Genomic DNA, 25,325 nt, shown 5'->3' on the forward strand with positions numbered 1-25,325 from the left:
ACCTATGGAAGGATATCTTGATTGCTTCCAAGGTTTTGGCATTTACGAATAAAATGCTATAATCATCTGCTTTGAGGTTTGTGTGCAGACATGTTTTCAGCTTGTTTGGGTAACTACTAAAAAGAATGATTGCTGGATTGTGTGGGAAGATGGTTGATTATTGCCAAATAGATATCCCTAATGACTATACCATTTTGCATTCCAATCAGTAAACAATGAGAATTCCTACTGGCCCACATCCTTGCATCCATTGGGTATTGTCAGTGTTCTAGATTTTGGCCCGTCTAATAGGTCTAGTGGCATTTTCTGATGATGTAGGCTGAGAAGCATCTCATTATATCTATCTGTATTTGTTAATTGTATATCACTTTTGGGGAGCTATCTTTTAAGGTCTTTGATTCATTTTAAAATCAAGTTGTTCATCTTCTTATTGTTGAGTTTTAAGGCTTCTTTGTATATTTTGGAAACAGCTCATCAACCAGGTGCATTTTTTGAAAAAATAATTGTTTTTTTCCAGTCTGTGACGCTTCTCATTCCTTTGACAGTTTCCCTTGTACAGCAGAAGTTTTTAATTTAATGAAATCCAGCTTATCAATTTCACATTTTTTCTTTCATATATTGTGCCTTTGGTGTATCTAAAAAGTCACCAAATTCAAGGTCATCTAGATTTTTTTTCTTATGTTATTTATCTTCTAAACGTTTATACTTTGTGTTTTACATTAAGGTCTATGATCCATTTTGTGTTAGTTTATATGGCAATTAATTGGTATACCGATTGTATCTACATTCAGTGTTGTGCATGCGAATGTCTGCTTGTTGCAGGACTTTGCCATAGAGACTCTCTCTCTTCCATTTTATTGCCCTTGCTTCTTTGTCAAAGATGAGTTGATTATACTTTTTAAGTATGGGCTCTCCTTCTGTTCCATTAGTATATTTTTTCTTCTTTTGCCAATACTGCACTTGATCACTGTTTAATAGTAAGTCTTGAAATCAGATGGTATCAGTCCTCCTATTTTGTTTTTCTCTTTCAATATCGTGTTGGCCATTCTGTTTTTTTTTTTTTTTTGCCTCTCCATATAATTTTTGATTAATATTCTTTTGTGTGTGTGTGTGTGGTACTGGGGGTTGAACCCAGAGGCTTTCTACCTCTGGGCTATACTCCCAGACCCATTTTATATTTTATTTGGAAACAGGGTCTCACTAAGTTGCTGAGAGCCTCACTAAGTAGCTGAGGCTGGATTCGAACCTGTGCGATCCTCCTGTCTCAGCCTCCCAAGCGCCGGGATTACAAGCGTGCGCCACCACGCCCGGCTTTGATTAATGTTCTTAAAATAAAGGTTTGCTGGTATTTTGATTGGGAATTGTGTTGAAATTACAGATCAAGTTGGAAAGAACAAATATCTTGAAAAATTTGAGTGTTTCTATTCATGAACAATGGACTGTGTCTCCATTTCTTTAGTTCTTTGATTTCTTTCATCAGAGCTTTTTCCTCTTTTATAAAATTCTTACATAAACCGGGTGTGGTGGCGCACACTTGTAATCCCAGTACTTTGGAGGCTACAACAGGAGGATCACAGGTTCATGGCCAGCCTCATCAACTTAGACCCAACTTAGAGACTCTATTTAAAAATAAAAGAATGAAGCAGGGCGGGCCATAACTCAGAGGTAGAATGCCCTTGGGTTCCATCCCCAGAACCACACACAAACAAAATTCTTATGCATATTTTGTTAGACTTTCATCTAAGTATTTTATTTGGTGGGTTATGGTAGAAATAGTATGTTTTTAACTTCAAATCATGCTTACTCATTTCTAGCCAATAGGAAAGTGGTTGACTTTTGTGTATGATTTATGTGTACTTTTTATCCTAAAAACTTGATTTAATCACTTATTCTAGGAATGTTTTTTGTTGATTCCTTAAGATTTGCTACATAGACAATCATGTATTCCGTGAATAGACTGTTTCATTTCTTTCTTTCCTGTCTTTTTTTTCCTTTTCCTTTTTTTACCTTTTATTTCCTTTTTTGTTTCATTGCATCAGCTAGAACATTTAGTTATTGTATTTTTTATTTTTTGGCAGTACTGGAGATTGAACCCACAGGCATTCCGCCTTGAGCTACACCCCCAGATCTGTTCTTTATACTTTATTTTGAAACAGCGTCTCACTAAGGTGCAGAGGGCTAGCTGCAAACCTGTAATCCTCCTGTTTCAGTCTCCCAACTACTGGGATTACAAGTGTGTGCCACCATGCCCAGCCTCATCATTGTATTTTAACTTTATTATGTATAGTGCTTTGATAAACACCTTGAGATACACACAGATATGAACACTAACTATTTAACTTTATGTTTGGCTATTAGGATAGATTTCCAGAAGTGAAATTATTAGACCAAGAGATAAAAATATTTAAGATTGTTTATACATGTTTGCCAAAGCCAATGAACGTAAAAATGACTGAAAAATTATAACTTGGTTATTATGAATTTCTTATATCACAGGAATAGTTCCTAGGGCATAGGGATAAAACTTAATTTAGGAGACATTGAAAATATTTAACATGGTGGCAACACACAGTGATGTATGAGTCAGTCAAGAAAATGTGACTGAACATTTCAAAAAGTTTCTTTAGCCTCCAGCCAGAAGAAGGTTCCCTCGTGTCCTGTCCTCAGGTGGACTCTGTTGATATGCTCAGAAATGGAAACTCTGGCTTTGCTCTTCAGTTTGTCTTCTCTCTGCAGTGGTCCTTTATATTTCAGTAGCTGTTTGAATGACAAGCAGGTACTGCCCACTCAAGAAACTGAATGTTTAAATGATGAATTTTAGATGTATTTTAAATAATAAGCTTTGGAATAGCCATCCTGTTTACCATCAGACCCACAAGTTAACCTTTCTTCACTCTATCTGGCAACTCTTGGTAGCATGTTAAGCCTTTGGGGTTTACAATAATGCTGTGCTTTGATTAATGAATAGGATACGTTTAGAAAAAGCCAAGGTTGAAGGCATTACTTATTGCTAGACGCATTGCATTTTGTAAACAGAATGCAAGTGAACTTCCTGGTCCGTGTCCGGGGTGCTGGTTAGTCATTTCTCAGAGCTGTCTTTCCTTCAGCCCTGCTTCCCAGCAGGAGCTGGCACTCCTGGCCTGCCTGGTCCCCCTAAGCCTCACACGTGATAGGAACATTGTTCTCAGCTCTTGCTCATCACAAAACCAAACAGTTTCATTTAGCTATTCTTCTGGGAAATAATTTTTTTCTGACAATTAGCAACATTTCTTTATTGTTAGCCAGAAGGCTTCCTTCTTAGCTTAATAAAAAAAACACAAAGGAGAATTAGAAGATATGTGATTTTTCATATAAGGAATGGCTTAGAAGCATAGATAAATGGAAGCAAGTTAGTCTGTATCCCTTCTGTGATTTAAAGCGGAGAGTTGGGAGACCCAGGGTGCTGCCTCCATAACTGCTTCTCGTTTCTTTTTGATTGTTTATTTCTCAGATGAAGAATCAATATGCTCAAATGAAATTTAGATGGAATAAATATTACTGTCTGAATCATTCAATTCAGAATAACTTCCTGAGGATTTAGCTTCATATGGTTGCCTTTTGGCCTATAAGCCAAAGTTAATCAAACTGTTAGGCAGCTTTTTAACAAATGTCTAATTTGTTCCCAGAACATCTCTTACACAGAAAAATGGTTTTCCAGTACTCGAGCTCATGACATTTAGCAAAACTCTCCAGCAACCTACTTTTTAAAATATTCATTTTTCTTTTAGTATTTTTTTTAGGTACTGGGGATGAGACCCAGGGGCATTCTACCTCCGAGCTATACCCCCAGCCCTATTTTTTATTTTTTATTTTTTATTTTTTATTTTGAAACAGGGTCTCACTGAGTTGCAAAGGGCCTCACTAAGTAGTTGAGACTGAGTAATCTTTTTAAACGTTACCTCAGGATTTTAAAAAATCTTTTTCATCTTCTTAGGCCCAGCATAACCATGACTCTTCAAATGTAAAAAGGATGGAGAGTATATGTGGCAAATCTGTTGGTTCTTCCCAGTTTTGTTATGAGGTTAAAACACCCCAGACTTACTAAGTGGCATTGTTGTGCTAGTATTTGAAGCCTGGGCAGAGATAGTCTCTTCATAGGATAATTCTAAAACTCCTAAATAAATGTCCAAGGAAAACAATGAAAATAAAAGTGAAACAATGGAAAATTTAAGGATGAAAAAAGAAACCGAGCCGGGCGTGGTGGCGCACGCTTGTAATCCCCGCGCTTGGGAGGCGGAGACAGGAGGATCGCGCAGGTTCGAAGCCAGCCTCGCTGGCATAAGAGACCCTGTTTCAAAAATATAAAATAGGTCTGGGAGTGTAGCCCGGAGGTAGAAGGGCTTCCAGGAACCCCAGTACCACCAAAAAAAAAAAAAAAGAAAGAAAGAAACCGAGTGTGGCAGTACATGTCTGTAATCCCTGTACTTGGGAGGTTGGGACAGAAGGATCACAGGTTTGAGGACAGCCTCAGCAAGTAATGAGACTCATCAACTTAGTGAGACCCTGTTTCAAAATAAAAATTTTAAAAATTAGGCTGCGGGTGTATCTTGGAGATAGAATGCCTCTTGGTTCAAACCCCAGAAGCACGTACACGCACGCACACACACACACACGCGCGCATAAAAAAGAAAAAAAAATTAGAGGCTATCCTTTAGGTTAGAACAAATATTAATCAGCCTAGACATTTATAAGTTTATAAACATTTTTCCACAAAAGCTGAAAATCTAGTACAAATACTATTTTATTAAGTAGATGTTTTCTGCCTGGTTGAGTTTTTGGTCAAGCACTACCATTTTGAGTTTCCTAAAAAAAAAAAAAAAATCACTTGTCCTGCTTCTAGACTGTTAGCAGCCCTGGGCTGGGTGGAGGGGGACCGAGGCTATTAATGAGCAATGTGTCTCCTCTTCTCCCCTCAGCACCAGAGAAGTCAGACAACAGATATTGACATCTTACCCAGCCAGTGGATCCCACAGAATCAGTACAGACTCTTCCACCTGGAAGACTTATTTCTATTTCTGATCATGTACAATGTTGGCCTGCTCTTTAATCTATGATCCGGTATCCTAGATAAAGGCTGGAATGATGGAACTGTAGGAAAAAGAAAGAGCAGTGTTAGTGCCCTATCAGAACTCTGGTCAGAGCCTAAAGCTTTGTGACTATTCTTACTTTCTCTCTTTGGCCTTATTACCATAAGTCAAGAGGGTGCCAAGCCCTGCCAAGTGGAACTAAAGTTGCACATATCATCTCTACTCAAAGCTGTCTGAATAGAGAATCATTTTCATCTTCTACAGTCCCTCAGAGTAGAAGAGACTGGAGTTGAAATTTTCTCTGGGGTGTCCACTGGGCAAAAACAGCCCTTCAGGGGAAAACACACTCAACTTACAGAAACCATAAAAAAGAACACAGAAATTGAGAGCACAATATATGAACAAACAGGAGCAGAGGACTTAACAATCACTGTCTCAAGAATAAGGGTTTACAATGCTTAGATAAGCTTTTATAAATAAAAGCTAGGAACTGGATGTGGTGGTGCATACCTGTAACCTTAGTCCTTTCGAGACTAACAAAAGGATGGCATGTTTGAGGACAGCCTCAGTAACTTAATAAGACTCAGCAACCTAGCAAAATTCTCTTTCAAACAAAAAGTAAAAAGGGCTGGGTATTGTAGCTTAGAGGTAGAATGCACCTGCGTTCATTTTATCATAAAATAAATTAAACGTAGGGGAGTCATAGTTCATGCTCTCTTTTAAAAAAAAAAAGCTTAAAATTAAGTGTCTCTTTTTTTATGGTACTGGAGATTAACCCAGGGGTGTTCTATCTCCAAGATACACCCTCTAGCTCTTTTTATATTTTGTTTTGTTTTGAGACAGGGTCTATCTACATTGCTACGAGTCTCACAACATTGCTGAGACAAGAGGATCACAGTCTTGGAAACTGTGATCCTCTTGTCTCAGCCTCCCAAATCCTGAGATTACAGACCTGTGCCATCACCTGTGGCTAACACAGAGCATCTTGAAGTATATGACTTAAAGGATTAATACTAAAGTTTACAACCTAATGGACCTATAATTAATGTAAAACGGAGAGTTTAGTATTCATTAGGAACTTTTTATAATGCTCCACATGAGGCTCAACTCTGAGTTCAAACAGATGCCAAAATATGCACCATCTCCTAATTAAACATAGCATCAACCAGCCTGTGTTCATCATTCTTATAGCTGACGAAGACCATTTGCTGACAGGTGTGCTTAATACTGCCATACTGAGTAATTAGTGCATGTATTTGCCTTCGTGGTACGTGATTCTAGATAATTTTTCCCTGCATCTGCTTGTTCTTTTTTCAATTTATATCGTGATTTATGATGTATACTAAGAAGGTTATCTACTCTGCAAGACATCCCAGCATTCCCCTATTCCTCTGCAGCCTGGCAGCCTCCCTCTGCTTGCCAGAGGCAAGGTATACTAGCAATGCAGGTTCATTTTGATGTTTAGCTTTGCAAAGATAAATTTTCTGCCTGAAAATTGCATCTTGCTTCAAAACCCAAAAGAGTTTTTGTATTATCTGCATAGGGTTGTTCATGTTGCCATTCATTATTGGGAGAATACTAGACTACTTGTTTCATTTGGGGGGGGGTGGTCTGGGGTTCCTGGAAGCCCTTTTACCTCCGGGCTACACTCCCAGACCTTTTTTTTTTTTTTTACTTTTTATTTGGAAACAGGATCTCTTAAGCCAGCGTGGCTGGCTTCGAACCTGCGTGATCCTCCTGTCTCCACCTCCCAAGAGTGGAGATTACAGGCGTGTGCCACCACGCCCGACTTCATTCAGATTTTTGAAAAGCTTAAAAAATCAAATATTGGAAGCCAGGCAGGGTGGCACATCCTTGTAATCCCAGTACTTGGGAGATTTAAACAGGAGGATTGCAGGTTCACAGCCAGCCTCAGCTATTTAGTGAAGCCCTCTGAAACTTAGGCCCTGTTTCAAAATAAAGAATAAAAAATAAGGCTGGGGGTTGTAGCTCGGAGGTAGAATGCCCCTAGGTTCAATCCCCAGTACTGCAAAAAAAAAAAAAAAAAAAAAAGAAAAGAAAAGAAAAGAAAATCAATTATTTGAGATGTTAGATGATAACAAAAATGTAGATTTTTAAAATGAAAACAAATGTGATTTTTCTAGTCTTAAAAAACAAGCATTAAATCATGGAAATCATAATTAATGATTTTTATTATATAGTGGAATATGCTTGTGGGTGATATAGAAATTCAAATTAGTACAGAGAAAATAAAAATTACTTTTAATGTCATAGCTGAAGTTAATAATTTAAAATACTATAGGACTGCCGGGCGTGGTGGCGCACGCTTGTAATCCCCACACTTGGGAGGCTGAGACAGGAGGATCATGCAGGTTTGAAGCCAGCCTCAGCTACTTAGTGAGGCTCTCAGCAACTTAGTGAGACCCTGTTTCCAAATAAAATATAAAATGGGTCTGGAAGTATAGCCTGGAGGTAGAAAGCCTCTGGGTTCCACCCCCAGTACCACCAAAAATAAATAAATAAAATAAAATAAAATACTGTAGGATTCTCTTATTATGTTTGTAATATTTACATATAGTTTAAAATTGTGATTGTACTATATGTTTAAATTTTTAATTGAAGTGTCAACATCCTGCCACATTAAATATTCTTCTAAAACATGAATATTTATTATTGTATGATAATCTATCATGCATTCATACCAATATTTTAAAATCCCCTACTGATATTTTCAAGGAAGAAAAAGAATGCATGAATTTTTCTATATCTCAATCTGAAAAATGTTTTGCATAAATATATAGGATCGAAGTGTGGTGATATATTAATATTTGGAATCTGTTTAATTCTAATTCTTTGTAATATATAGATTCAAATAACTATTGTGCACAAATAACTATTGTGGTGGTGCACGCTTGGAATACAAGCAATTTGGGAGGCTTGAGACTGGAGGATTGTGGTTCAGACAGCCTCAGCTACTTAGTGAGGTCCTTTGCAACTCAGTGAGACCCAGCTTGGAGGTAGAATGCCCCTGGGTTCCATCCCCAGACCACAAAAACAAGACAAAACAAAACAAAATATCTATTGTTATTTTATGCAATTCCTTTTGTTAAGTATAATTTTATGATACAGTAGGATTTTCTTCAAGCACTTTCATTCATACCAATTTTACTCTGAAATTGATATTTTTCAGTGTGCGCGCACACACGCACACATATGCACCGCTTCCTGAGGGAGGCATGTTGCTATTAAGCAATGCAGTAAATGTTTATGTTGCTTATTTTTCTGTTTGTTGTTTTATTTTTAGTCTTTTTAAAGAAAGAAGATTCTTTTTGTCTTTGGAAGACAGTTAAGCACATTTCTGCCTATTTCTCGATGTGCATGTCTTACTTTATGGAAGCCTACCTGAGTAGTGTTCCTTTGATACTACTCAAGTCAACAGTTAAATAAAGTGGAATCTTGTTGTTTGTGGTAGATTTACTTCCTCCTTTTCTCTTTTCTTGTGATACTGGGAATTGAACACAGGAGCATTCTACTTCAGAGCCACACCCTCAACACTATTTTATTTTGTTTTAATTTTAAAACAGATGCCTGCTATGTTGCTGAGGCTGGCCATAAACCTGAAATCTTCCTATCCCAGCCTCCTGGAATTACAGGCATGCAGGACCACACCAGGCTCAGTAGTTATGTTGTGTGTGTGTGTGTGGTACTAGGTTTGGAACCCAAGGGCTTTCTACCTCCAGGCTATACTCCTAGACCCATTTTATATTTTATTTGGAAACAGGGTCTCACTAAGTTGCTGAGAGCCTCACTAAGTAGCAGAGGCTGGCTTCAAACCTGTGCAATCCTCCTGTCTCAGCCTCACAAGCACGGGAATTACAATCATGCGCCACCATGCCCAGCATAGTTATGCTTTTTAAAGTCACACAAACACTGAATTAGCAAATACCTAACCATTGTTGTGAGGAGAAATATATAGGATTAAGTTTCAGAAAGTCTACAGTCACAACATTTGTATAAAGCAGATAATACATAACCTTCTTTTACATGTAGTTCTGTTTAAAGACATCTTGAGTAATAGGTCTTATTGGTTTATTTAACTATGAGCTCATGGCCAATGACACTATAGTGTGTCTAACACAAGTATTTTCCCCATAAGGCACAGTACATGCTTTGTGTGCTTAGGGTCACTATGCTTTGGGGAGCGGTATTTTAAATAGTGAAATCCCCAACAAAAGGCATTTAAAATGAGAAACATGTGGCATTACATAGACTGCAAAGTAAACACTTGTTTACAGTGTAAGAACTGAAACAAGAAAGCAGGGGACTACTGTGTTCAATCTCAGCTGGACCACTGTACCTCAAAGTTGTTCTGCTCTGTGCATGCCCATGAACAACTGAGACAGCTCTAGGAATACTGAGCTCTGGGTTACTGTATTCATCAGCATTCGTGCAGCTATAATTTAAACATCTGATCACATAACTGAGAGGAAAGAAGATTGATTTTCTAATGGTTTGTGCTCAGTCCATGTGAGGCTGGGACTGCAGATTTCAGAGTAGCTGAGGTAAAGTGCTTGGGCTGCGCTCTTCCTATCACAGGGGCCAGAAGCAAGAGAGTAAGCAGGGGGAAGAGGAACTCGCTAGTAATCCGGGAGGCTATACCACTAGGGCCCCATCTCCAGCCACACTCAACCAGCCTGCCAGGCACCATCCAGGTAAATCAGTGGATTTATCCACTTCTGGGATCACAATCCTCACGACTCAATTATACCAGTTCTGAACACCAATTTCTGAGCTCTTCAAGGGGCCATTCTATATCTAATCATAACAGTTACAAATAAAGTTTATTGGGTAGGAAACTTCACAAATACAAAATCAGGGAATAATGAGGATCAATTGTCTTGGAAAAGGTTCCCAGTGGAGTAAGGAAAGGGTACAAAAAAACTCTCTGTGGTCTGATCACATCTGTCTTTTCCAGTACCCCTCAGGATGCAGGTCTTGTATTTGGAGAAATTTTACATATTTTCACATTTATTTTGTCTAAATAATTTCCTGGGTACAATGAATGGAGACGCTATTCTTTCCTTGTTGTGCCCCATGATCATCGTCGTCGTCGTCATCATCATCATCATCATCATCATCATCATCATCATCATCATCACTATTTTTGTGGTACTAGGGATGGAACCCAGGGGCATTCTACCTCCAAGCTATACCCCCAGATCTATTTTTTATTCTTTTTTTTTAAATTCTTTTTGAAACATGGTTTCACTATTTTGCAGAAAGCCTCACTAATTAGCTGAGGCTGCCCGTGAACTGAGATCCTCCTATCTCAGCCTGCCAAGTACTGGTTATTATTATTATTATTATTATCATCATCATCATCATCATCATCATCATCATCATCATTAATGTGTGGTACTGGAGATTAAACCCAGGGGCCTTCTATCTCTAGGCTACAACCCCAGCTCTATTTTTTATTTTCAAGCAGAGTCTTCCTAAGTTGCAGAGGTCCTCACTCAGTTGTTGAAGCTGACCACAAACCTGCCATCCTCCTGTCTCAGCCTCCCAAGTACTGGGATCACAGGAATGCACCACCATGCCTGACTGTGCTCCAACATTATTCAACTTTATCTAATGGGGAGCCTATGATGACAGTGAAACTTGCCCTGCAGGAAATTTGGGAGGGGCTCTTGAAGGGGAATTCACTGTAGGGTTTCCTAACCTAGTAATTCATGTTCAGTATGGAAATTCTCGTTTGGCAAGAAAGAGGAGTTGACTTTGAAGACAGTGGTTGAGAATGGCACCTTCTGATCCAGCCATGCTGGTCCTGGAACATCCTGTGGAAATGACGGCCAGGTGTGTGCAAATGAATCACAGCGGTGGCCTTCCAGATTAGGGCGCTTTCCCCTCCATGGGTAGCATTTAAGGAATGGGACTATTCTCCCTAAGTTAGGTATTATGATCTTTGCAGACTTTTTTAAAGCAGCAGAACTAAATTATATGTGTATGTATGCCTCTAACATCTTGCACCCCATTAAGATGTATAACTACAATGCACCAATAATTTTTTTTAAAAAGCAGCAGAACTCATTGAATTTTTTTTTTTTTTTTTTTTTTTTTTTTTTTTTGTGGTACTGGGGTTCCTGGAAGCCCGTCTACCTCCAGGCTACATTTATAGGTTTTATTTGGAAACAGGGTCTCTTAAGCCAGCATGGCTGGCTTCAAACCTATGTGATCCTCCTGTCTCTGGCATCATTGAATTCTTTTGTTTCGCCGGGCGTAGTGGCACACGCTTGTAATCCCCGCGCTTGGGAAGCGGAGACAGGAGGATCACACAGGTTCGAAGCCAGCCGCGCTGGCTTAAGAGACCCTTTTTCCAAATAAAAATATAAAAAGTAGGTCTGGGAGTGTAGCCCGGAAGTAGAAGGGTTTCCAGGAATGCCAGTACCACACACACACACACAAAAAAAGAATTCATTTGTTTTCCTTTTGATTTGCTGGCCAAGATTTCCTTCTTCTGCCAACCAGAGATTTTTTTTTTTCTTTTTTTTTCCTTTTCTTTTTGTTTTGCGGTCCTGGGGATAGAACCCAGGGGCATTCTACCTCAAAGCTACATGCCTACCCCTATTTTTTATTCTTTATTTTGAAACAGAGTTTCACTGAGTTGCAAAGGGCCTAAGTATCTGAGGTTGTCCTCAAACTGTCTCAGCCTCCCGAATGCTGGGGTTACAAGCCTGCACCACCATGCCCAGCTCAACGTGAGGTTTTGACCGAGATCTGTTGTTTGCTTGCTTGCTTGTTTTGTGGTACTAGGGATTGAGCCCAGAGGCATTTTACTTCTCAATTACACTCTAGCCCTTTTTGTATTTTTTGTTTTCAAACAGGGTCTCACTAAATTGCTGAGGCTGGTCTCAAACCTGCAATCCTGCGATCCTCATGTCTCAGCCTCCCAAATACTGGTGTTACAGGAGTGTGCTGCCACACCCGGCTTGACTGAATTTTTGACTCTTGACTCTTGTTTTTGGAAATCTGCATGGTAATTGATACAGACTTATTTTCCCCTTTAGAAAGTGGAAGTTATTTGTTTTGCAGCAAAATCTATCACCTCCAAATTTTCAGTCTATCGTATCTTTCTCCTTTTTAGTTGTGTAAGTGCCTTGTACGTGGTCTTGGGTACACTTCTTGTTGATCTCTTCATCCCAATTATTTAGATCTAGGATCCTCTAATTAAGTCTCTAGAGCCTGATCTCTGAGCTCCTGTCTCCATATCAAACTGTTGACTTGGCATCTCAGCTTGAATGAGTAAGTGGCATTTAAGCCAACTCTATCTCAATTCAAATACTATCACTACCCTCTTCTTTCTAAAAGGCAGAGACATTCATTCAAATGCTCAGAACCAAAACAAAGCAAAAAGACCCCCCCAAAAATACTAGGAGTCATCCTCAATTTCTTCTTTTACTTCATCTATTGTATCCAAAGCATTAGAAAATTTTGTCATCCTCTAAAATGTGCCTCAAAGTGCTAAGGTCCTGAAGGAAAGTGATCCCATCTTGTGAAGACAAGTCATTTTGTACTCTCTCTTTGCTGACTAGAAATTTCTGAGGTCCTACTGAAATACACTCACCCCCTTGCTTACCTAAATATCCCATTGTCTTAAGATGTGTCAGACAAGCCCCTTGTTATCCCATCCCTCTGCTTAAAATTACAACTGTCCTGCTTAACTCAGCTCCAATAACTCAACTAACTCCCTTAACAGCCCCCCTAGCAACGACTAACCACCGCTCTCCCTTACCCTGTAAAATCTCTCCTTAAAAAAACCTATATAAGCAACTAGTCTGTATAGACTCAGGCTCCAACCTTTCCCAGAGGCCCTGCCTCAGGTTTTACTCCAACAAAGCCTCTGCTTCCTCCCTGGAACCTTTCACAAAGTATCCATCTCCCCTGCTACCATCTTGCCCCTCTTGCTGGGATAATCCCAGCTGCCTCCCTCTGGCCTTGTGTTTACAATCTCTTGTCTTTTTCTACTGAGTACACAGAGCACGGTTTAATCTTGAAATGCTGTACTCAGATGGGCTTGGTGGCGAATGCCTGTAATCCTAGTACTTGGGAGGCTGAGACAGGAGGATTGCAGATGTACTCAGACTCTGTTTCCAAATAAAAACTAAAATCAGGCTGAGGATGTAGCTCAGAGGTAGAATGCCTCTAAATTTAATCCCCAAGACCACACACAAAAAAGTTTCTTGGATCATATCATACCCCTGTTTATAGCCTCCCAATGGCTCAATGTGTCCCTCAGCTGTCACCTTCTCAGTGAGGCCTGTCCTCGCCACTGTAACGGTGCCTGTCACCCTCAGCCACCCTTTCTCATAGGACCACTCTATCTTCTTTATCATGCTCTTGTCAACCATAGTGTTTTATTTTATTTTTATTTTTTGTGGTAACCGGAATTGGACCCAGGGACATTTTACCTCTGAGCTACACCCAGCCATAAATTTATATATATATATATATAAAATGAAACAGGGTCTCACTAAGTTGTAGAGGGCCTCACAAGTAGCTAAAGCTGGCCACAAACCCATGTCCTCCTGTCTCAGCCTCACAAGTACTGGGATTACAGGCATGCACCAATACGCTCTATTTTATTTATTTTCTTGTTGGCCTGTGTGTTGTTTAGTTCTCTAGTGAAACATGAACGTAGGTGTTTGACTTTCTTGCTTAGAGGAGAACCTCAATGCCTTAGCACAGTGCTGGGAAAGACTTGCTTTTCAATAGGTGACTGCTGAGTTAGTGAAAGAAGGTCTTTAAGGACTCAACACTCAGTTCAGAGCAAGCCACTGTGGTTGAACGCAAAGAGCTGAGGGGGACTGAAGGGAGGCAGGGAGACTGGTCCAGCTTGCTACAGGCTGTCTCCTGGCTCTCTCTGCCAGCTACTCCTGAGGCTTCTCGGAGAACATTATGAAAACCAAGAGTGGTATGGGCAGGAATAGCCAGAATATTGCAGCTTCCTCGGTCAATGAGCTTTAAAAGAGTTTTCCAAAATTGCTGAAATAAATCAGTAAAAATAGTAGCACTTAACTCCAGGATCTATTCATGGCTCCACACATCACTTGAAAAGCCATTCTCCTATTGATATAGCAGCCTCAAATAGTAACAAGCAAAACCCCAAAACTCCCTTTGCTGCAGCCAAACATCTTTGTTGGATAGTGCTGCAACTGACATTGCTTGAGGCACTCACCAACCAGGCCCCCAATCTTCAGGCCACCTAGCAAACACTCGCCCAAAGTTGGTTGTCCCTAACATTGGGAAAATGATTTATAAGCATGGTAATGTCTTCTGGGATCCAGTTATTTATAATATCATTGAAATCATAAACAACTTACCTCCCAAGAAGTAATCTGGTTTAGAAAATTGCATGTAATGTGTTTTTTTATTTGGAATATTGAGAAAGGGAGGAGTAATTTTAAGAGAGGAAATTAATTTCTCCCATCATTCCAAACTAATAAGGATTTTTTTTAAAAAAAAGATTGATTTTCAGGGCTCTCTTTCCCAAGGTATTCATAAGCCTTGACCTTGCCTTGAATAAGTGCATGATAATCTCAAAGGAATTTGTCTCATTCAACAAAAGCCACTGTCCTCCTCCAAGCCACAATGCCAGGCGAATCCTGGACAGATGGCTAGATTCTCTCACCAGCCCCAAAGCTCTATTCAATTTTTGCCTTAATGAAAAAATAATTACTTTATATTTTAAACTTCCTGGTTGCTCTTGATTAGTTGATACTCAAGACGAGAAATAAAAGATTTTCAAGGGTTATTTTTGTATTTTAATTTATTGAGAAGCTATTTAAAAAGTATAGTTAAATATTTTCAAATGATGTTTTTACTTAAGTACAGCAACTGCATGAATACAATGGGAGGTTCTGAAAAACAGACTCATGCCTTGTAAGCACAGGCAGATATTGATTTGTTGACAGCTGGAAATAAGAAAAAGAGAAGGAACCAAGAAAGGGCAGACCCTCAGCTTCAGTCAGAACTTTTCAGCACAAGATACAGAAAACCTATCTCATACTGCCTTGATCCTCCCTCCCTTCCTCCCTCCCTTCCTTCCTTCCTTCCTTCCTTCCTTCCTTCTCTTCTTATATTGGGGATTGAATCCAGATGCATTCTACCTATGAGCTATACCCCCAGCCCTATTTTATTTTTTATTTAGAAACAAGGCCTCACTAAGTTGATGTCTCACTGAATTGCTGAGGCTGGCTTTGAACCTGTGATCCTCTTGTCTCAGCCTCCCCAATGCTGGGATTACAAGTGTGTGCCACCACGCCTGGCTTTGGCTCAATACTTAAGGCATTTGTTGACTAGGAACGCCAAGGAGCTGGCTTCAAACGCAGCTGAACCTGGGGCCCCAGGCGTGTCAGCGGGTTCAGTTTTCTTCCTCGGCTTAGCTTTTCCTCCACTGTGATGATTTGATTTTCTGTTTCTCAGAGCTTGGCTCACACTATTTCACTATTTTTACCACTCACTGTGTGAGTGAAAAATGGCATCTGCCCCCCCCCCAGCACAAGTGTCAGAGGATGCTACTGGTTATCCCTGAGCCAGCCACTGCAGCCTGATGTATATATCACAGATCAGAGAGGACCGATTAGAGCTAGGAGAACCCAGCCAGATGTACACCAAAGTAAAGGACAGGGTGTTAGGAATTAGAGGAACCAAAGGGAACAGGCTTTATTTGGGATAAACCCTAAGAGGGAAAGATCAGTCAACTGGAGAAGAACCCACGAGAGTCAGAAGTCTGCCTCCTTACAGACTTGGTTGTTTTTATGGGGTCAGGAAAGAGGGTGTGCAGGAACCTTCCCGTATCTCGTACATTGATGGGCTTGACCTGGGGTCAGAGTTGGTAAATGTATGTGCCGGGGGCAGGAAGGTGGTTAGGAGTGCTTCTCCCTGCTTTCTTGGTTCTCTTTGTTCTCGGTTTCCTCCGGCAAGATCTCACAGTGTCCACACAGAGACCCCACCCAGAGAGGAGTATGAACCAGCTGCTGCTTCTGGAGCAAGGCCGTGTGCATTCGGGCCAGTTCCTTCATTTTTCTGAGCCCTCTGTCTTCGTGAATAAAAACGTCCGGTTCATGGTGTTGTGAGGATTAAATAAGATCACTAAAGCACCTAAGAGGACAGAAGACTGTCAATAATTTGGGGGGGGGGGCTGGAGATTGAACTCAGGATTATTCTACACCCCTCCAGCTCTTAATAATTTATTTAGGTATTTTGTTTTATTTTGAAACATGGTCTTGTTAAATTGCTGAGGACCTCACTAACTTGTGGAGGTGTGCCTCAAAGGTGCTATACTCTTGTCTCAGCCTCCAAGTACCAGTGTCAATACTCTTAAAGATGGATTGATTCTGTTTCAGTTCTGGCCTTCACGCGTGGACATTACATAAGCAGCAATGACTATTATCACCACTAGATGGCAGTCATGCGATGGAAAGTAACGGACAGGCTTTTTGGCCAGTGGAGAATGAGAAACGGGCTGAACCCACAATTCACAGTTGCGGTAAAGCGTGGGGGCTGGAGTCCAATTCCTGCCGCACCGAGTGACCTTGATCAAGGTCCGGGGATTGATCTGCCGCCTGGATTTTCTCTAGTAAAACTGAAGGCTGATTCACCATTAGACCTTAAGTTAAAAAAAATTTTTTTTGATACTATAGAAAGAGAATCTTCTTGTTTTATAGTAATTGCGATTATAATCTCAGGGGCGAAAAACTGCCCCAAATGCTTGGTTGTTAATACACACTGTTTTAGAATACAGTCATATGAGGCACAATCCACTCATTTATTCCTAAATTGTAGCTACCCTGGGGGGCTTGGGAGAGTTCATGTAATTTTGCAAGGTGACTAATGGGCCCGCAGAGACGCTATCCAGTTATCCACAGCTCAGGAAATCTTCCTTTGAGGCATGCAATTCGGAAACCTCGCTATTAAAAACAGTCATACCGAGCAGGCTTTAAAAGTATTTCTCAGTCATGTAATTATGTTTTAATGCCAAGTTCTTAAAATGACTTAAAAAAGAAGAAGAAGCAGCTCAGAAAATTTCAGGTCTGAAACGTGTTAGAAGTATCTGGGGCAGCAGGAGGGTACATCGGGAGATGGTGACATTTAATTGGGTTTAAGAATGAAAATGATGACTCTCCACTTTTGCATAAATCAAACCTTAATAACAAAGTCGAAACAGGAGGATGCGATAAAGAATTAGCATTTATTCAGTACAGTATGTTGGGGGAGGGATTGTATTTTCTTCGTGTGGAATTCTTTCATGCAAGGAAGTTATGTGCAGTTCAATCTCGCCCAGGGTAAAAATCCTTGTAAAAGGAGACCCAATTGAAATTCCAGGGATGTTTACACATTTCTCCATTCCACGGAGATGTGGAACAGCCTAGTCTGAATACTTGACCTTTCTTTCTCAGCATGCTCCTTTTTTCAGGATAAAGCCTGAATTCTTAAAACTGGAAGGTGGGGATGTGGATTTGCTGGGGGAGGTGTGGATTAGATGAGTTCTCAGATTTCCTCCATCCTTCATAAATCCAGACTGTGCTTTACATTGGGCCTTATAAAAGGGGAGAGATCATTACAATTTGCTTTCTTGCTGGAGAGAGGGACCTGAAAGAATGAGAATGTTTTTTTTAATCTATTTTTTTCCTCTCTTTTTTTAAAGGCAAAAGCCAAGATCTAGAGCTCCTTTGCCACCAGGTGGTGGTTGTGACGTCACAGCAGCAAGCCCAGGTTTCTTTAAGGTGCCCGGCTTAAGACACAGCATGCCCCAAAGTTTCTGATTCAGCAAGTCAGGAATGAAGTCCAAGTATTGGTATTTCTAGTCACACGCCCGTTTTTAATGCTGCTGTTTCAGGCCAGGGCTCACCTGCTGTGAACACTGTGTTCAGGCAACAGATCCTCATCTTCCTGGCAACCTGGATGCTTTCTTCTCTCCCGAGCTCACTGAGAGTTGTCTGGGGTCCGGTGTGTGTGTGTGTGTGTGTGTGTGTGTGTGTGTGTGTGTGTGTGTGTGTGTGTGTGTGTGTGAATGGGGGATAACTGAACGGGTTTGTTCAAGGAATGGTGAAGCTGTTAAAATGAAAGGAAGAGATGGTACTAAAGCCCAAGGAGCCACAGTGCCCCAGGTGAGGTGGGGGTCAGGTGCCATTCGGCTTGAGGGGAAGAGACTTGGTCCAGAACCAGGTGCGCCAGCCCCCAGCCTTCGACAGTGAGGATCTGCACACCTGTGCCAAGAGGTACTGAGAGACCTACTTATTTCTGGGCACCAGCTAGATTTTTATTTATACCCCAAGAGGAAGAAAGAAGACCAGTAACTAAGATTGAATTTCTTGCCAATTCAGTAGCAGGGATGACAAATTTAATTTGATTTGAAGAAAACAATTAAATATTTCTTAGGCGCCCAACTTATTTCTTCTCCTCCCTCTCTTTCTTCCTTTCTTCCCTGGGAATTGAACCCAGGGGAGCTCTACCACTGAGCGATATCCCCAGCCCTTTCTATTTTTTTTTTATTTTTGCTGAGGCTGGCCTTAAACCTATGAAATTCTAGGATTAAAAGCATGCACCACTGTGTCTTTTTCACCTACTCATTTTGAGTAAATGTTGCACCTACTACAAAACGTTCTGGCTTATTACACAACCCACTTGTATTGGTATTTGTGGCTTCAGCTGGGTATGGTGATGCATACCTGTAATCCCAGTACTTGGGAGGCTGAGGCAGGATCGCAGGCTCACGGCCAGCTTCAGCCACTTAGTGAGACCCTGTTTCAAAATAAGACTAATGGCGTAACTAGGAGGTAGAATGCCCCTGGGTTCAATGCACAGTAACAACAACAACAACAACAACAACAAAAAAGTGACCTTAAACCAGGATCTGCCCCTGAACAGCCGTGTGTTCTCTGGGGAGGACAGGACAGGGCTTATAAACTACTCTGCATCACAAATCTCACCCTACCCGTCCGGGCTCCCTGAGCACACACAGGGGCAAAAATCCAGTCAGGCCAGGAGGCAAGGGTAGCTTTTTGTAATTTTCTTGCACCGAAGGAATGTGCTGTAACTATAATTGGCATGTTTCTGTTGACTATCATGTGGTTTCTGCTTTTTACTGTCAACACTAATATCCTTATATATTTCTTTTGTATTTGTAGATCCTTTTGAGATATTCGGTCTTTTCACTTGATTTTTTTTTTTTTTTGTCATAGAAATTCTGCTAGTTGGAGAGGAATGTGAGTTGAGGAGGGTTTTTTGTTTTGTTTTGTTTTTTGTTTTTTAAGCATGCAAAGTTTTCTGGGAACAGTCAGGCCATCGCCCCAGGTGTTAATAGCCCATGCAGGTTGCCCTTCTCGATTTCTAGGAGAAATGTACTCTTCTGAGTAAATGGAAGAATAATTAGAGGAGAATGAGCAGAGAATTACTAAGATGGGTACCCTTGGAGTGATGAGGGATGGAGGCAGGTGTGAAATGCCCAGAGACACTTCCATGGAGGTGCTGATTTCCTGAGGGTTGAGCATGAAGTTGCTGGAGGATAGAAAATCATCAAGGGTTAATTTGTATCTCAAAATAATAGCTCAGTCCAGTTTCTTCTTGTCTCCTGCTCTCCGGCCCTCACAGCTGCTCCTGCCGGTGGGATCAGGGCTCGGGCTGGGCATTAAGTAACCCTCGGTGTGTGTTAAATAGGCTTTGGGGTGAAGTCCGTGGAAACTGTCACTGCAGCATTGCTCCTGTAGAAAGTGGGCTTCCGTTTCTGCGCAGTTGGTTTAAGTATGTGGTTTTTGGTATCCAATCACTTATCAGAGGAGCCTATCTATGGTTAGAAAGCTCAAATGTTGCTGAGGCTGGTCTCAAACCTGTAATCCTGTCACAGCCTCTTGAAGCCTGGGGTCACAGGTGTACGCCAGGGCACCCCACTAAAGCGTAAACATGAAAGACTATCTTACCTTCAGAAGCAAAATGAAGAGCTGCACTTAAGAACCATGGTCTAAAATTTGTGCCAGTATTGCTTTAAATTTGTAAGAAATGAGCCAGGCATGGTGGCGCACGCTTGTAATCCCCGCGCTTGGGAGGCTGAGACAGGAGGATTGTGCAAGTTCAAAGCCAGCCTCAGCTACTCAGTGAGGCTCTTGGCAACTTAGTGAGACCCTGTTTCCAAATAAAATATATTAAAAAATGGGTCTGGCAGTGTATCCCAGAGGTAGATGGCCCTTGAGTTCCATCCCCGGTGCCACCACCACCAACCAACAAACAAACAAAAAAATTGTAAGAAATGTTCTGGTATGTATTGACTGAAAGTCTTGTGTTGGGGAGGTTTGACATTTTAAAAGTGAGGCTGTAGTTCTCCAACATACCCTGCCTTCTTTTTTCCCCCCCTGTAAAATCAGATGAACCCCCAGGGCAGCTCCTTGGAAGGCTTGAAGGACACAGCCAGGGATCTCTGGCCATCCTGGATGGCGGGGGCCAAAGGCGGGGCTTGCTGGGCCCACTGCAGGGAACTGTTACATTTCTGACCTAGTTTTTTGAAAATATTCAAGAAAAAGGCAGAGAGACAAATGCTAGCTGTGGCCTAGTTGAGTGAGACCTCCTTCCTCTTTTCATTTCTCTTTTGCCACATTCGTTTGAGCAGCAGGTGAAACGCCTTTTAAAAGACTGTCATCGCCGAGGGAAGTCATCTGTTTTACATTAATTGTCCATTAGTCTCCAAGCCTCCATCCATTAAAATCCTCAGCCACTCATTACGAATATTGTGCCCGAGCCCCGCTGTCAGCTTTTCAGTACGGAGCTGTTTTTCCGCATCTGACTTAATTACTGTAAGTGCCTGTTCCTCTGAGCGTGCCAATTAATGCTAACTTTCTTTTTTTTGCTAGGCTGAACAGATAAGGCGAGGTGAGGACCGGTCAGCTGCTATTTACTTGAATTTATTAGAGACCTTTCTGCCTGAAGCTCACACAGTGGGCGTTTTACATCTATCCGGTTGTGTCTGCCTGAGGATTTCTAGATAGGTTTTGAATAGATTTTATTTTCTGTAGCGAAAAAGCTCCATACATTAACAAATCCACTCATGTGATTGTGATGAGGGGTTTACATTTCATTTGCTCCTGATTAAATGTGTACTTTTAAAATGCATGTGTGGCACTCAGAACAACAGCTTGGATGAAATCGACTTTGTTGATGGAAAAATTAAGCTTTTATTCTTCCCGATTACATCTTGAGAAGCAGCAGCACAATAATTTAATTACTGTAGCTCCCTTAGTATGACTGCCTAGCCCACCTCTAGCATCACCACTGCTGTTTTGAAAAAGAAAAGAAAAAATATCCATTTACTTATTTTTGTAGGACTGGGATTGAGCCCAGGATCATTCTACCTCCATACTACAACCTCAGCCCTATTTTATTTTTATTTTTGAAACAAGGTCTTGCTAGGTTGATAAGTTTCACTATTTGCTGAAGTTGTCTTTGAACCTGAAATCCTCCTGTCTCAGCCTCCCAAGTACTGGCTGGGATTATAGGTGTGTGCTACCATGCCTGGCTTAAAATGGCTTAAAATAACACATTTAAATGAGCAAAATTCAGTAAGATATCCACCAATCTTTGAGTAACTTCCAGGAATTATCAACTGGAACCAACAATTGTCAGAAATATTGTGAGACTCAGAGAGACAGACTAACAAATGATCATCAGTGCTTTATAAAAATTTTTTTTGCAGTACTAATGATTAAACCTAGGAGCATTCTACCTCCAAGCTACACTCCCAGCCCTATTTTTAAAAAATTTTTATTGAACATAAATGGTATACATTTAAACTATACTTGGTGCCCTTTCCCCTCCCCCTATGCCCTGTTTTCCCTTCCCCCCTCCCACCAATGATTGTCCAGGGTAACCATGCCATATTCATAATTTTACACATATTCGGATGTAGCCCCACATTAATCAAGTTCAGTCTTCCTCCTCCCCTATCTTTAATCAAGTTCAGTCTTCCTCCTCCCCTATCTTTCCATTCTAGCTTTGCTGATATTTCCCCTCCATTACCTGGAGTACCACTGGTATCCTCTACATTCCCTAGTTTGGGCATATTAGAGGAAACATATGTACCTTCTCCTTCTGTGCTTGGCTGATCTTACTTAACATAATGCTCTCCAGGGCTTTCCATCTTCTTGCAAATGATATGATTTTGTTCTTCTTTATGGCTGAGTAGAATTCCATTGCGTGTATTTCCCAGAATTTTGCAATCCATTCATCTGTTGATGGAGACCTGGGTTGGTTCCATATTTTGGCTATTATGAATTGTGCTGCTATGAACATAGGTATGCATATGTTGCTATAGTTCTCTGGATTCAACCCTTTGGGAAAAATACCCAGGAGTGGTAGAGCTGGATCGTATGGTGGATCTGTTCCTAGCTTTCTTAGGAATCTCCACACAGATCTCCATAGTGCCCAGCCCTGTTTTTATGCTTTATTTTGAAACAGGGCCTCACCAAGTTGCAGAGGATCTCACAAGGTTGCTGAGGCTAGGTATGAACCTATGATCCTCCTGTGTCAGCATTCCAAGTACTAGGATTACAAGTGTGAGCCACCACAACTGGCTTTAAAAGAACTAGAAAAAATATAACAATTTCAACTTATTTCCTTTAAAAATTGTACCAATTCCCTCCGATCAATATTGAATTTTATATATTTTGATAACATTAAAATAGTCAATTAATATAAAATTCTTTCAAAATGTCATGGCAATATAGCTATGAATTCAGATTCTGAATAATATCTATTGTCATTAATTTATTATAGGTTTTAGAACTTTCCCCTTATGGCTGAGTTTGTTAATAAACGGCCCTGTTAATATTTGGTAAGTACATGTTAATTTTCTGAGTTATCTGTAAATAATGGCTGTCCTAAATAAAACAAAAGACAAATGCATCCAGACTGATTTAGATTAAAGGATATAAGCGTTGAAAGAAGAACCGGGCACAGTGGCGCAGGCCTGTAATTTCAGTACATGGGAGGTTGAGACAGGAGGATTGCAGGTTTGAGGCTAGCCCTGGTAACTTAGCGAGACCTTCAGCAATTAAGCGAGACCATGATTTTTAAAAAGAAAATAATGAAAAGGCTTGGGGTGAAGCATGGAGTTAGGATGTCCCTGGGTTCCATCCCTTGTACCTTACTTCTCAAAGAAAAAGTTGAAAGCAGGATTTTGTGTTTCTTATTTCCTGAGGCTCATTGGGAAAATGTCTACTTTTGTCATAAGCAAACTATTTAGGACAAAAATAAAAATAAGAGACTTGGGAAACACTTAAATTAGGTGAGGCCTGTCTCAGAGAATCTGCCTCCTCCTAAGAGGTCCCCAGTCTGGGATCTGTACTGCACTCTGTCCTCTCCCCTTACCTGTCTGGGAGCCAAACCTATATCCTGTATCAAATGGCCCAGGTCAGTTAGAAGGTTTTGACAAATAGCTCTTGAGATTTAGGACATTGTCTTCATTGTCATTATCTTCATCTTTATCTTCAGTCAACTTTCTGGAGAGTGGACTTTCTTGTACGGAGCAGGGGAGCCCATTGACGTGAGCGAATGAAATTAAAAAGCGAAATGACATCATAGTATTATTATAGACTGACTTTGCAGATGGAAAAGGTTTGAGGACTCCCTAGGAATCCTCAGACCACACTTTGAAAGCCACAGCTTTGTGTTTTCAGTTTTTGTCATTTCTTTTTTTGTTTTACATTGCATTAAATATTAGTGAAAACCAAAACCAACCAACCAAACAAACAAAAAACACACGAGCTATATGGTTGGGTTAGTTATTCCCCACTTGCCCCACAGAAACATCACCCTTCTCTGCCCGCTCCTGTGCCCAGGAGGCTGAGCTCCACAGGGGAATCACCTGGCTCCAGCTCTCTGGTCTGGGAAATGAGAGGACAGGAGGAGAGGGAGGTTGAGGACAGGTGCGTCATGCCACATCACAGTCTCGCAGGCAGCACCTCTCCTGTGCTCCTGCTCTGAACTGGGTCCTTCCCTTTCTCCTTCAGGGTGGGGTGGCAATGGCGTCTTGCTGCTGTGATTCCCTGAGAGTCTTTTTGGGCTTTGTTGGCTTTCTGAATGCTGAGTTCTCTAAATTCATCATTTATTATTATTTTTAAATTTTAACCTTGTTATTATTTCATCTGTTTCCTAAGCAATTTGGGGATAAATTTAGACAATCTCCTCCAACTAACAGGTCTTCTTAGACAATCTCCTCCAACTAATAGGTCTTCAGTTTATTTAGCTGTAAAACAAAGTGTTTGGGCAGTGTTTCCCAAAGAGGTTCATGCACAGCAGCCTTGGCACATTCTACTTTGTATTCTGTGGTCAAATATATTTGGGAAACTGTGAATATAATGTTCCCTTTTGGGAAGCCACACTTTAAGGCACTATATCAAAGCTCAGTGAGATCCCGTAAGTAAATAAGGCTGTTAAATGTTGTTGAACCCAGAAGTTCCCTACTGCTGTCAACTGTAGAACCACTGACTTTTTGCAGACAACCTAATAACATCTTGAAAACACGGGGCCGGGTCATCTCCAGACTTCCCAGGTCTGGCATTGTTTCATCCTGTTGAAAGGTCTCACAGGCATATCATTAATGGCAGGAACTTTTTTCTGCTCGCCCCTCAATATTGAAGCACAGGGAGTGCAACACAATCATGGAATTCTATTTTTCTCTCCCCAGGACAATGTTGAGCTTCTTTTCTGACCCTGACTTTCTTGTGTAGAGAAGTATGCTCCTCTTTAAAATCAGGATTGGAAGTAAATTCCTGGAAATAGATGAATGCAAATTTACATACAGCATGATGGTTTCAATCATAAATGTCCCCCAAAGGCTCAAATGATAAGAATTTGGTCACTGGCCTTGGGTGCTCTTGGGAGGTGGTAGGACATTGCAGAGGTAGGGAAGAGTGACAGGAAGTTAGGTCAGCAGAGGCGGCCCTTGAAGGGGTATCAGGATCCGGTTCCTCCTCCTTCTTTCTAACTTTGCTTTGCCACTTTCAGCCCACCATGATGCTGTGTCTCACCACAGGCCCAAAGCAACAGAGCCAGCCCACCATGAGCAGAAACGTCTAAGGCCATCATCAAAATAAGCCTTTTCTCCTTTTAAGTTTCTCATCTCTGGTATTTGTCACAGTGGTGGAAAGCTGACTTACCCAATTGAATTCATGTACCGCAGAGCATGGTAGTACAAAACAAGGAGTGAGTCTG

The sequence above is a fragment of the Muscardinus avellanarius genome (assembly GCF_963383645.1).
Source record: "Muscardinus avellanarius genome assembly, chromosome: 8".
Taxonomy (NCBI): domain Eukaryota; kingdom Metazoa; phylum Chordata; class Mammalia; order Rodentia; family Gliridae; genus Muscardinus; species Muscardinus avellanarius.